At 42.1% G+C, this 13,466-nt stretch overlaps 1 non-coding gene across 1 annotated transcript; it reads right to left on the reverse strand.

Annotated features, from left to right (window-relative positions):
• Positions 1-1,904: 1,904 nt before the first annotated feature.
• On the reverse strand, positions 1,905-2,011 carry LOC142174249 (small nucleolar RNA R71). The gene has a single exon (XR_012703565.1). It is a non-coding gene; the product is annotated as a small nucleolar RNA R71 (small nucleolar RNA).
• Positions 2,012-13,466: the final 11,455 nt, after the last annotated feature.

Here is a 13,466-nt window from a genome sequence, read left to right on the forward strand (position 1 = left end):
TTGTCGGCCCATCATAAATGACCCAAGAAATAACAGTCAGGAATTCTGCTCGATTCCCAAATTTTCGTGTGCTTTAGCCTACGCCTAAGTTTGCAGGTTTCCCACTTCGGTTAGGAAAGGGTGATTTCATTTGGGCCCGACCCTACGTGGTATAAATACATGGAAAAACATTATGTTCTAGATTTTGACATACTTTAGACCTAAGGAGGCTAAGGAGGAATTGGAAGAACACAAGCACAATGATTTCATCATTCCTTCCTCACTCAAGACTCGAGTTTGGATTGAATCTATATTTTTCTATACTTTAATTATATTTGTGATGAATTTCTCCATGATTATGGAGTAGTTCACTTTAGGGTTTAATGGATTTGGTGTATTGATGAATGTTTGTTGATTATAACTCTAGTTTTATGTATTGACTCGTTTTTGGATGATTTTATTGTTTTATCTAAATTCACTAGTTCATGTAATCGAGAGAGGCATAACTTGTTATATCTTTGCATTAAATTGTGGGTTGAGTTCATTAATTTTTCTTAGTAATCGAAAGAGGTTAGTTAATTCATAGATTAAACCTAGTTAGGAGGATAATCGAGAGAGGTTCTCTTAAAGATCAATCCATTACGCATTCTTGCATATCTTCACAGAGCTTAAATTGGTTAATCTCGCGAGGTTAAGACTTAATCGAGAGAGGAGTTTCTGCTGAACGTGTGAAATAATAATTGAGTGAATTCGAGAGATTCACTTAACATTAGAAGTGAATTATCTAGAGTTAGATCCCAAATAATTATCTAGCACATATCCTATCAAAATCCTATCTACTCCCATTGATAACCTTCTTTGCTTATTCTTTGCTTTGATTGTCATTAGTCAATAGCTTTAGATTCTTAGTTAATTTTAATTAGAAAACATATAAATCTCAATTGTTCATCATCTTGGATAGTAACAAAGCTAGAAACTACGAGAATACTGTTTAAATCCAACTTGTGGATACGATATTATACTATACTATATTAGATTAGCGAGCATAATTTAAGTGTGTGTTTCGAGCTCGTCAAATTTTGGCGTCATTGCCGGGGATTGACAATCAATAGTGTTTGAAATAGTTTGTATTGCTAATTCATGAATTTTTCTTTTTATTTTATTTTATTGTTCTCGTTTTATGTTTGGTGTTCTTTGACTGTGTGCAGATTACAGTTCAAGGTTGATGCATGACTCGAGCTTTTGCGAAAGAAGTGCTACCGTACGAGCCCTTGATATAAAAATAATTGTGTCAGATGAGGAAGGAAAGAGATCTCACTGAGACATCAGAAAAGGTTGGGCAATCCCCAACCAAAGAACATATGGCTAGAAAAGGTAAAGATAATGTAGATTTGGCTGCAAGAGAGGCAACCCAACAACGAGAAAAAGTTGCACGGGATGCTGAGGAAGCAGGTATTAGAGATACACAGATTATCTATGAAGAAGAGAGGGGTAGGAGAATTTCTCAGAATCGACCCTTGGCTACAGACCAGTTCGGAAATATAGCTCCCATGCCTAGGAGACCACTAGGCAATTATGCTAGACCTGTCTACAATCAAGGCTTATCAAGTGTTAGACCACCTCCAATTACAGCTAACAATTTTGAGTTTAAGCAAGGGTTGCTTCAAACCCTTCAGAATTGTTGTGTCTTTAGAGGGAAGATGAACGAAGATCCAAATACACATCTGATGGACTTCGAGGATATTATGAATACCTTTTAATACAATGGTGTGTCACAAGATGCAATGTACTCAAGGGAATTCCCCTTCATACTCAAAGATGATGCAAAGCAGTGGCTTCGAAGCTTGCCCACGGGATCGATTAGAACATGGGAGGAGATGACCAGAAAATTCCTTGATAAATATTTCTCCTCAGCTAAGACGGAAAAATTTAGAAGAGAAATTCATAACTTCTACCAGAAAGAGACTGAAACTGTTTTTGAAGCATGGGAGAGGTTTAAGGAGATAGTTAGAAAGTGTCAACATAGTGGAATTGAACTCTGGATGCAACTCCAGGACTTTTGGGATGTATTGACACCGGCCTTGCGTAGAACATTGAGCAATGCAGTTGGAGGAACTTTGATCAAGAAGACTCTAGAGGAGATAGTTATAATTCTTCATGAGTTGTCTGAAGATGCAAATCAGTGGCCCTCTGAGAGTGTTGAAAGAATAAGATCAACTGGTGTTCACCAAATGAATGCTAATACTTTTGTGCAGGTACAACTTGATGTTATGACTAAAGAAATACGAAAGATGACCTTAGCCTCAATACAAAATGAGCCTCACGCAGCTTGTGATATATATGGAAGAGGATACCCTACTCATGAGTGTCAAGCCTCAACTGAGGAAGTGAATAATGTGGGAAATTTTAATTTTAATGCAATGGGTCAGAGGCACCCCGATTTTTCATGGAGTTCACCTAGGGGTACCGCGAATGCATGGCAACAAAATATCTCTAGACCCTAAGGACAACGAGCTCCAGTATTCCAAAATCAGCAAAGGCAGCAATTTCAGCTTCAACAGCCCATTTGGTCTGGCATAGAAGATCTCATGAAGGCCTTTATTCTAAAAACTGATGAGAGGTTTGAAACTCACAGCGCGGGAACATAGAGCAGCTATCAAAGAACTAGGCATTAGTTTGTAAAACCTGGAAAGACAGGTTGGGCAACTAGCCACTCTATTATCGGAGAGGATTCTAGGAGCTCTCCCCACTGATACTGAAAGAAACCCCAAATAAACAGTGAATGTTGTAACCTTGAGAAGTAGGCAAGTGTTGAAAGACCCCACCCCGATCCAAAAAGATGTGATACTTGAAAAGGAACGTGGGGAGAAACTGAAAAGTGATGAGGATAAGAAGAAGAAAGGCCCAATGAAAGCTGAGAAAAAGAAGACGGGAGAAACTTCGAGAAGGGAGGAACATGATGAGAGCAAGCATATTCCTGCTCTACCTTTCCCTCAAAAGCTATATAGAGAAAAGTTGGACAAGCAGTTTGAGAGATTTCTGGATGTGCTGAAACAGGTTCATGTAAACTTACCATTCACATAAGTGCTCGCACAAATGCCTTCCTAGTCTAAATTCTTGAAAGAGATCCTGACAAGAGGAAGATATAAGAGACCTCAGTGGTCAAGCTCACAGAGCATTGCAGTGCGATATTGCAAAATAAACTCCCACAAAAGTGTGGAGATCCAGGGAGTTTAGGAACTATTAATTTTTATAAGTCTTTATGCGATTCTGGTGCCTCAATTAATTTAATGCCTCTATCTATTTATAGGAAACTGGAAAAGGAGATTGGAGAGATAAGATCTGCACCCATATCTTTGCAATTGGCAGACCAAACGACTATAATACCTGAGGGGATAGTGGAAGATGTGTTAGTTCGGGTGGATAGGTTCGTATTTCCGGTGGATTTTATAGTGGTGAATATGGAGGAAAACAAGTAGGTCCCCCTTAGGCAGAGAGATATTATATATACATGAGAGAAAACTCATGCTTAGAGTGAGTGAGAAGACTGTGACTTTCAAGATGGATGGAGAAAAGGGGATGCAAAAAGGAAAACCAGTTGCCATTATTGAGTGGAAAGTGAAGGGCTCGAAAGAGAAGACTGCAGTGAGCGAGAAAGATAAGTGTGGGGTGTACGCCAAAAAGGTTGAGAAACAATTGTCTGCATGGATGTGTGCATTACTTCGGGCGCGGGGAATGGAGCCCAACTTCGACTCAGACCCCGACTAGATGTTCAGGAAACTTCCTTTACCTTATGCTTTTTAATTGTGTGTCATGGAGACATGCCACAACTTAAAGTGTGGGGTGGGGGATATGTTGTATGTATGTATATTAGTTTTTTTTTGTTAGTGGTAATTAGTAGAGATAGAAAAAAAATTAAAATTTTTGATTTTTCCCGACGATGGATATTATCGACAGGTTTCTTGAGGGATTAAAGTCGAAAGAAAAAGACAAAAAGATTTTATTTTGTTAGGTAGTGTAATAATTCCCCCTTGGGTTTTCTTTGTGTCGTGGTTCTTTTTCAAGGGTTTTGTTTGAAATGGGTATAGTTAGTTTTTATTTGTGTTAGGAGTAGAAAACCTTGTACTGTGATTTGAATTGAAAGAAATATCTCTTGACTTTATTATACCGTAAGAATAGTAAGTGCTTTAGTTGTGACGCTTAGGCTCAGTTTTTGACTTTTGTATAAGTACCTTAAATTGTATGATCTTAACTTTGCTTAACTGCTTTGACTAGAGTGTCTTGATAATCTGATCCTGAGTGAGTTACGTGCCATGTGTGTATGAGGTTTTGGGTATTTTGTGCATTGCATTGGATGTCTAGAACTTGTCCCATGTGTTTACGAAGCGAAATAGTAGTTTATTCAGTCTAGGAAGTGATATAGGTATTTCTTTGTTGAGCCAGTTATATGCTTTTACCCACCTAATTGTTAAGTATCATATTTAACGCCTTTGAGCCTGTAATCTTATTTCTTTGGCAACCACATTACAAGCCCTACCCAATTGTTTGAATTGACCATCTATTTAAACCTTGTACCTCTCGTGAGCACTTGAATTTGTTATGAACTTTGTAAAATTTGAAGTGTGGGGTGGTTGGGTTGGCTTTTGAGTGGAACTATTGAATTAAGGAGAAACGTTGAGCCACTGGAATTGAAAAAGAAAGAAAAATAATAAGTGTATGATTGTGAAAAATATTCCTTGATAGTGGTAACTTGATGTAATTGTACTTAAAGAAGTAGGGAGTTATTGTATATTGATGTGAAGGTGGAGTTATGGTTTGACATAAGTGTAGAGTTTTGAACGAGTAATTATGTATTAAAGTGCTTAGGGAAGTGTAGTCACTCTTATATCTAAATGTATCATACTCATCCCGCAGCCTACATTACAACCAATTAAAGTCCTACTTGATCCTTAACTGAATGAGCTTAATTAATAGAGTAGTACATTACGGGCAAGCCTATAGTACGTCTTTTGTGGCATATGAATGTTGTTTCTGAGAGTGAGCAAATTCTTTTATCCTCAGTTCCTAATTGTTCTTAAATTGTATTGTGTGCGGAACTACTCTCTATTGTTGTGTGAGGGCACTTGATTCATGAAGGAAAGGTAATGTCGTTGACCTCTATGTTAGAGTAAGTGAGCGGGTTGTAAAAATTGCGTGGTGCTTTTGAGTCAAATCTTGAAGCAAAGATGTTACGTTAGAGGCTTAATCTATTTTAATTATTCTTGGTGTGATGAGTTAAGAGAGTTGTTTAAAAAAGTCGTGTTTATATGAAGTGTAGTTTGATTGCTCAAGGACGAGCAATGGTTTAAGTGTGGGGTGTTGGTTGTAGGCTATAATCTCGTGTTTTACTCGCTTATTGCACTCTAATTCACTGTATTTTACTTGTATTTGAGCTTTAATTGGTAGTGTTTTGCACTTAGTATGTGTCTTATGCCTTGTAGGAGTGATTCCGAGTTATGTAGATGTTATGGAACTAATTCAAGCTATTTGGAGCTTTGAAGTCTGAGTAAAAGCCTAAAGGATTAAGCTGGGGTCGTGTTCGGGGGTCGAGGATCACTTCTGGACGTCAAAAATCAAGGAAGAAGCAACAACTAAGGAATTTCACTAATGCGACGCACTAGGTGACGCATAATGCGACCCACTAGGCAACGCATAGTGCGACGCAGTAGTGTAATTTTATGTCAGAAGATTGACAAAGTTTAGAGGCTGGGTTTTTGTGGTCTGACAAGAAAAAGCACTATTACGACGCAGCCAACGATGCATGGTGCGATGCATGAAAAAGAATAAGTTTGCAGGTTTCCCACTTCGGCTAAGAAAGGGTGATTTCGTTTGGGCCCGACCGTACTTGGTATAAATACATGAAAAAACGTTATTTTCTGGACTTTTGACATACTTTAGAGTTAAGGAGGCTAATGAGGAGTTGGAATAACACAAGCAAAAGGATTTCATCATTCCTTCCTCACTCAAGATCCGAGTTTGGATTGAATCTATATTTTTCTATACTTTAATTATATTTGTGATGAATTTCTCCATGATTATGAAGTAGTTCCCTTTAGGGTTTGATGAATTTGGTGTATTGATGATTGTTTGTGGATTATAACTCTAGTTGTATGTATTAACCTGTTTTTGGATGATTTCATTATTGCATTTATATTCACTAGTTCATGTAATCGAGAGAGGTATAACTTGTGATATCTTTACATTATATTGTGGGTTGAGTTCATTTATTTTTCTTAGTAATCGAAAGAGGCTAGTTGAATCATTGATTAAACCTAGTTATGAGGATAATCAAGAGAGGTTCTCCTAAAGATAATTTCACTACGCATTCTTGCATATCTTCACAGAGCTTAAATTGGTTCATCTCGTGAGGTTGAAACTTAATCGAGAGAGGAGTTTCTGCTGAACGTGTGAACTAATAATTGAGTGAATTCGAGAGACTCACTTAAATATTAGAAGTGAATTATCTAGAATTAGATCCCAAACAATTATCTTGTATCTGTAATGACCGGGCCGGCCGTTTTGAGAGTAATAGCCCTGATCCCCTATTAATTGCTTTCCCCAAATCGTTTTCTGCTATTGTGACTTGCCAGGATGATTGGTTTTGAGTTTCGGAGTGTTTTGGGACACTTAGTCCCTAAATGAGAGCTTAAGCCTTAGGATTTGGACCGTAGTCAGAACTATGTGAAGACGACACCGGAATGGAATTCCATCGATTCCTTTAGCTCCGTTAGGTGATTTTGGGTTTAGGAGCGTGTCTGGATTGTGTTGTGGAGGTTTGTAGCTCATTTAGGCTTGAAATGGCGAAAGTCAAATTTTTAGAGTTTTGGGCCGGTAGTAGAATTTTTGATATCGGGGTCGTTTTCCATTTTCGGAAGTTGGAGTAGGTCTGTAATGTTAATTATGACTTTTGCGCAAAATTTGAGGTCAATCGGACGTGATTTGATAGGTTTCAGCATCGGTTGTAGAATTTTGAAGTTTCAAGTTCTTTAAGTTTGAATTGGAGGGTGATTCGTGATTTTAGCGTTGTTTGATGGGATTTGAGAGCTCGACTAAGTTCGTATGGTGTTTTAGGATTGGTTGGTATGTTTGGTCGAGGTCCCGGGGGCCTCAGGTGTGTTTCGGATGCTCAACGAGTCATCTTTGGACTATTGAAGATACTAGATTTTTGGTGTTCTGTTGCAGGCATTTTCTTCATCGCGTTCGTGAGGGAGTCCTCACGTTCACGTAAGGTATCTAGGAAGGGCAGCTGAATTACTATTCACGTTTGCGATGTCGCTCTCGCGTTCGCGAAGGTGTGGAACCTCGAAGCTATGCGTTCGCGAAGAAGAACTGGAGGTAGGCAAGATTTCGTGCTTCGCATTCGCGATTGAGATCCCGCATTCGCGAAGGTTCAAGCTGAGTGGTCTTCGCGTTCGCGACATGTGCATCGCGTTCTCAATGGAGGATTTTGGGCTGAAGTAAATTGTACTTCGCGAATGCGAGGGTGTTGCCGCGTTCGCGAAGAAGGGCGCGTCTGGGCAGTATTAAAGTTCCAAAAAACGGAGGTTATGCCATTTTTATCAAAACCTTAAGTTGGGAACTCGGATTTTGGACAAGGTATTGAGGGATTTTCAGAGATATCGATTGGGTAACGATTCTTAACTCCTTTATGGTTATATTCCACTAATATATGTTTGAATTCATCGTTAAATTTCGGATTAGGGGTGAAAAATTTAGAAACATTCTTAGGCCGAATTTTGGGGTTTCGATAGAGATTTTGGTATCGGATTTGAGCAATTTTGGTATGAGTAAACTCGTGAGTGAATGGGTGTTCGTATTTTGCAACTTTTATTGATTCCGAGACGTGGGCCCGGGGTGACTTTTTGGGCGTTTTTCCTAATTTCACGCTTTAGCTTCGAATTAATTAGCTAAATTAGTTACTCGTAGTTATATTTACATTATGCAATTTATTTGAATAGATTCGGGCCATTTGGAGTCGGATACTCGTGGCAAGAACGTGTTATCGAGGTGATTTGAGCGGTTCGAGGTAAGTGGCTTGCCTAACCTTGTGTTGGGGACTTCCCCCTTAGGATATCTTGATATTATTTGGTGTGTGGGCGCCGTGTACGTGAGGTGACGAGTACGTACACGGGCTATTATTGCAAAAATCCTGTTTAACCTTTTTAAATCATAAATTGTTTCTCTTATTAAGTCGTACTAATATGTTTAATTGTGTAGTTTAGACTAGAAAAGAATGTTTACGTGTTTTAACTGCCTAATTGACATTCTGTGCATCATGTTTAGCTAAGTCCTCATTTATCTTATCTGTGTCCAGTATAAATCGTATAACTCGATGTCATACATGTCATTTCACCTTGCGTTGCATATTTACTTTGGGACTACGGACATATTCCGGGAGATCCCCAAGCACTGCATATTTACTTTGAGACCACGGACGTATTCCGGGATATCCCCCTGTACTGCATATTTACTTTGGGACTACGGACGTATTCCGGGAGATCCCCCTATACTGCATATTTATTTGGGGACTACGGATGTATTCCGAGAGATCCCCATGTACTGCATATTTACTTTGGGACTACGAACGTATTCCGGGAGATCCTCCTGTACTGCATATTCATTTGAAACTACGAGACGGTATCTCGAGAGATTTGCCCACTGTGTTTACCTTGTTTTGAGCCGAGGGCTCCCTCAACTGTTAAATTTTCGAGAATTTCTTTAACTATGTTACCGTAAATTTCACTTATATCTTTTACTGTTTAATTTATTATATTTACTCCGGTAGGGCCTTGACCTGACCTCGTCACTACTCGACCGAGGTTAGGCTTGGCACTTACTGGGTACCATTATGGTGTACTCATGCCCTTCCCTGCACATGTTTTCGTGTGCAGATCCAAGTGCGAGCTATTAGCCTCGGGGTTAGTACGTGCTGCTGATTCTAGGAGACTTCAAGGTACTTCTGCTTGCGTCCACAGATCTTCGGAGTCCCCTTCTACTCCCTCGCCTCGATACTTTCTTTATTATCCTCAGACTTTTGTATAGAGCTACATAGATTATAGCAGCTTCTGACTTAGTGATATTCCGGGTCTTGAGAAATTATTTTGTATATGCCGAGTGGTACTACTCTTGGCTATTTATAATATGTTGTTTATCTTTAAAATGTTGTGTTTCTTTATATTCTTTTGCAATACTAGGCTTACTTAGTCGTAAAGACTAGGTGCCATCACGACACCTTACGGAGGGATAACTTGGGGTCGTGACAAGTTAGTATTAGAGCACTAGGTTCATAGGAGTCGCGAGTCACAAGCCGATTTATTAGAGTCTCGCGGATCGGTGCGAAGACGTCCGTACTTATCTTCGGGAGGCTATGTAACTGTTAAGAACAATCATATTTCTTGATTTCCTTGTCGTGCGAGTTATTGACACCAGAAATTCTAAGATTATATTCTATTCTTTCTCACAGATGGTGAGGACTCGTACTGGGAGGACTGACGATCAGACACCCGAGCTCCCTACCACAGCCTCCAGAGGCCGGGGTCGGAGTAGAGGACGACCACGCGGTGCAGCCTGAGAACCTGCGAGAGCTGCGTCAGAGGAGCTCCCAGCAGCTCCTGCTGGAGGGCCAGCACCTGAGATCCCTATTGCTACTCCAGCCCTCCAGGAGACTTTAGCTCAGTTCTTGAGCATGTTCAGCACTCTAGCTCAGGCTGGACTATTTCTGATAGCTCCCACTACGTCTCAGGCCGGGGGAGGGGCACAGACTCCCGTAGCCTGTACTCCTGAGCAGAGGGTCCAGGTTGATCATGCCCCAAAGTATATTCCTATGCCCCCAGTGGCTTCGATTCAGCATGAGATCAGGGTAGTTGCTTCTGAGGCAGAGCAGCTCAGACTTGAGAGGTACAATAAGTACCACCCACCTACTTTCAGCGGACTAGCTTCAGATGATGCTCTGGGTTTTCTTGAGGAGTGTCATCGTATTCTCCGCACTATGGGCATTGTGGAGACAAGCGGGGTTTCTTTCACCGCTTTCCAACTGAGGGGAGCAGAATATCAGTGGTGGCGTGCCTATGAGCTGAGTAGTCTAGACGAGGCAGCCTCACTCACTTGGACTCAGTTTTCAGAGATGTTCTTGCATGAGTATGTACCTTAGAGCCTCAGGGATGCTTGGCGCGCAGAGTTTGAGCAGTTGCGTCAGGGTGCTATGACTGTGTCAGAGTATGCAGTCTGTTTCAGTGAGTTATCTCGCCATGCGACGTCTCTGGTTGCTACAGTCAGAGAGAGGGTTCGTCGCTTCATTGAGGGACTCCACCCCAGTATTCGGACCAGTATGTCCAGGAGGGAGTTGGAGATGGACATCACTTATCAGCAGGCAGTGAGCATTGCCAGAAGGGTGGAGGGCATATTTACCCGAGACAGAGAGGAGAGAGAAGCCAAGAGGTCTCAAGAGACTGGTCATTATTCAGGAGCTCGTGCACCAGCAGCACGCTATGGTAGGGGTTTTGTGAGTCACCCTATTCATTCAGCTCTTCCAGTAGCCAGCGGTGTTCCAGCTCCTCCTAGACCTCAGGAGCCCTATTATGCACCGCTAGTATCCAGTATGCCTCCTACTCGAGGTGCTATTACCGGCCAGTCCAGTAGGCCAGGTCCGAGTCAGTCTCAGCGGCCGTGTCCTCCGAGAGGTTGTTTTGAGTGTGGTGACACTCGTCACCTGGTTAGAGATTTCCCCAGAGCCAGGAGGGGTGCACCTCCATAGACTTATCAGCCTCCACGTGCTCCACCGGGTCCTCCGGCCATTCTTTCAGCACCAGCTGCTACCCCACCTCCTTAGCCAGCTCGAAGTGGAGGTCAGGGAGGTCGAGGTTGCCCTAGAGGGGGAGGCCAGGACAGGTACTATGCCCTTCCAGCCCGTTCAGAGGTCGTTGCTTCAGATTCAATCATCACAGGTATCGTCCCTATCTTTCGTAGGGATGCATCAGTATTATTTGATCCATGCTCTACGTATTCATATGTGTCTTCTTATTTTGCTCCACATTTGGGGATATCTCGGGATTATTTGAGTTCCCCTATTTATGTATCTACTCCCGTGGGAGATTCTCTCATTGTGGACCGCGTATATCGGTCGTGTTTGATTGCTCTTAGTGGTTTTGAGACCAGAGCCGATTTGTTATTACTCAGTATGGTAGATTTTGATGTTATCTTGGGTATGGACTGGTTATCGCCTCATTATGCTATTCTTGATTGTCACGCTAAGACCGTGACACTGGCTATGCTAGGTTTGCTGATATTAGAGTGGAGAGGTACCTTAGAGTATACTCCCCGTAGGGTCATTTCATTTCTTAAGGATCAGCGAATGGTTGAGAAGGGGTGTGATGCATATTTGGCCTATGTGAGAGACGTTAGTATTGATACCCTACAGTCGAGTCGGTTCCAGTAGTGAGGGACTTCCCAGATTTGTTTCCAGCTGATCTTCCGAGCATGCTGCCCTATAGAGATATTGATTTTGGCATTGATTTGTTGCCGGGCACTCAGCCCATCTCTATTCCTCCATACCGTATGGCTCCTCCTGAGTTGAAAGAGTTGAAGGAGCAGTTGCAGGAGTTGCTTGATAAGGGTTTCATCAGGCCCAGTGTATCACCTTGGGGTGCTCCGGTCTTATTTGTGAAGAAAAAGGATGGTTCTATGCGTTTGTGTATTGATTATCGACAGCTAAACAAGGTTGCAGTGAAGAACAGGTATCCTTTGCCTCGCATTGATGATTTATTTGATCAATTACAGGGTGCCAAGGTGTTTTCCAAGATTGACTTGCATTCTGGCTATCATCAGTTGAAGATTCGGGAGCCAGATATCCCGAAGTCCGCTTTAAGGACTAGATATGGTCACTATGAGTTGTCATGTCATTTGGGCTGACCAATGCCCTAATAGACTTTATGCATTTGATGCACAATGTATTCCGGCCTTATATTGATTCCTTCGTCATTGTGTTTATTGACGACATCCTGGTATATTCCCGGTCTCGAGAAGATCATGAGCAGCACCTGAGGATCGTGCTTCAGACTTTGAGGGAGAAGAGGTTGTATGCAAAATTTTCTAAGTGTGAATTCTGGCTTGATTCAGTGGCATTCTTGGGCCACATAGTGTCTTGTGATGGGATCAAGGTAGATTCGAAGAAGGTGGAGGCAGTGCAGAGTTGGCCTAGACCGTCATCAGCTATAGAGATCCGCAGTTTCCTTGGTTTGGCGGGGTATTACCGTTGCTTTGTGGAGGGATTTTCATCCATTGCAGCACCTATGACCAGGTTGACCCAAAAAGGTACTCCGTTCAGGTGGATCGAGGAGTGTGAGCAGAGCTTTCAGAAGCTCAAGACAGCTTTGACTACAGCCCTAGTATTAGTATTGCTTACAGGTTTAGGGTCCTACACTGTCTATTGTAATGCCTCGAGGATTGGCCTTGGAGCGGTATTGATGCAGGACGGTAGGGTGATTTCCTACGCATCTAGACAGTTGAAGGTGCATGAGAAGAATTATCAAGTTCATGATCTCGAGTTAGCAGCTATTGTTCACGCTCTGAAGATCTGGTGTCATTATTTGTACGGTGTTCCCTGTGAGATTTACACTGACCACCGGAGTTTGCAGTACTTTTCCAGGCAGAAGAACCTTAATTTGCATCAGCGAAGGTGGTTGGAGCTACTTAAAGACTATGATATCACTATATTGTACCACCCGGGGAAGGCCAACGTAGTGGCCGATGCCTTGAGTCACCGGGCAGAGAGTTTGGGGAGCTTGGTATATCTTCCGGCAGTTGAGAGGCCCTTAGCCTTGGATGTTCAGGACTTAGCCAACCAGTTCGTGAGATTGGATATTTCAGAGCCTAGTCGGGTATTAGCTTGTGTGGTTGCTCGGTCTTCTCTTTATGACCGTATCAGGGAGTACCAGTATGATGATCCTCATCTTCTAGTTCTTAAGGACAGGGTTCGGCGAGGTGATGCCAGAGATGTGACTATTGGTGATAACGGTGTGATGAGGATGCAGGGTCGGATCTGTGTGCCCAATGTAGATGGGCTTCGGGAGTTGATTCTTGAGGAGGCCCATAGCTCGCGGTACTCCATTCATCCGGGTGCCGCGAAGATGTACCAGGACTTGAGGCAACACTATTGGTGGAGAAGAATGAAAAAAGATATAGTTGGGTTTGTGGCCAAGTGTCTCAACTGTCAGTAGGTTAAATATGAGCACCAGAGGCCGGGTGGATTACTTCAGAGGTTAGAGATCCCAAAGTGGAAGTGGGAGCGTATCACCATGGACTTTGTAGTTGGACTTCCACGGACTTTGAGAAAGTTTGATGCTATCTGGGTGATCGTGGATCGGCTGACCAAGTCAGCTCATTTTATTCCAGTTTTGACCACTTATTCTTCTGAGAGGTTGGCTGAGATTTATATCAGAGAGATTGTCTGC

The sequence above is a fragment of the Nicotiana tabacum genome, chromosome 2, assembly GCF_000715075.1.
Source record: "Nicotiana tabacum cultivar K326 chromosome 2, ASM71507v2, whole genome shotgun sequence".
NCBI classification, from domain to species: domain Eukaryota; kingdom Viridiplantae; phylum Streptophyta; class Magnoliopsida; order Solanales; family Solanaceae; genus Nicotiana; species Nicotiana tabacum.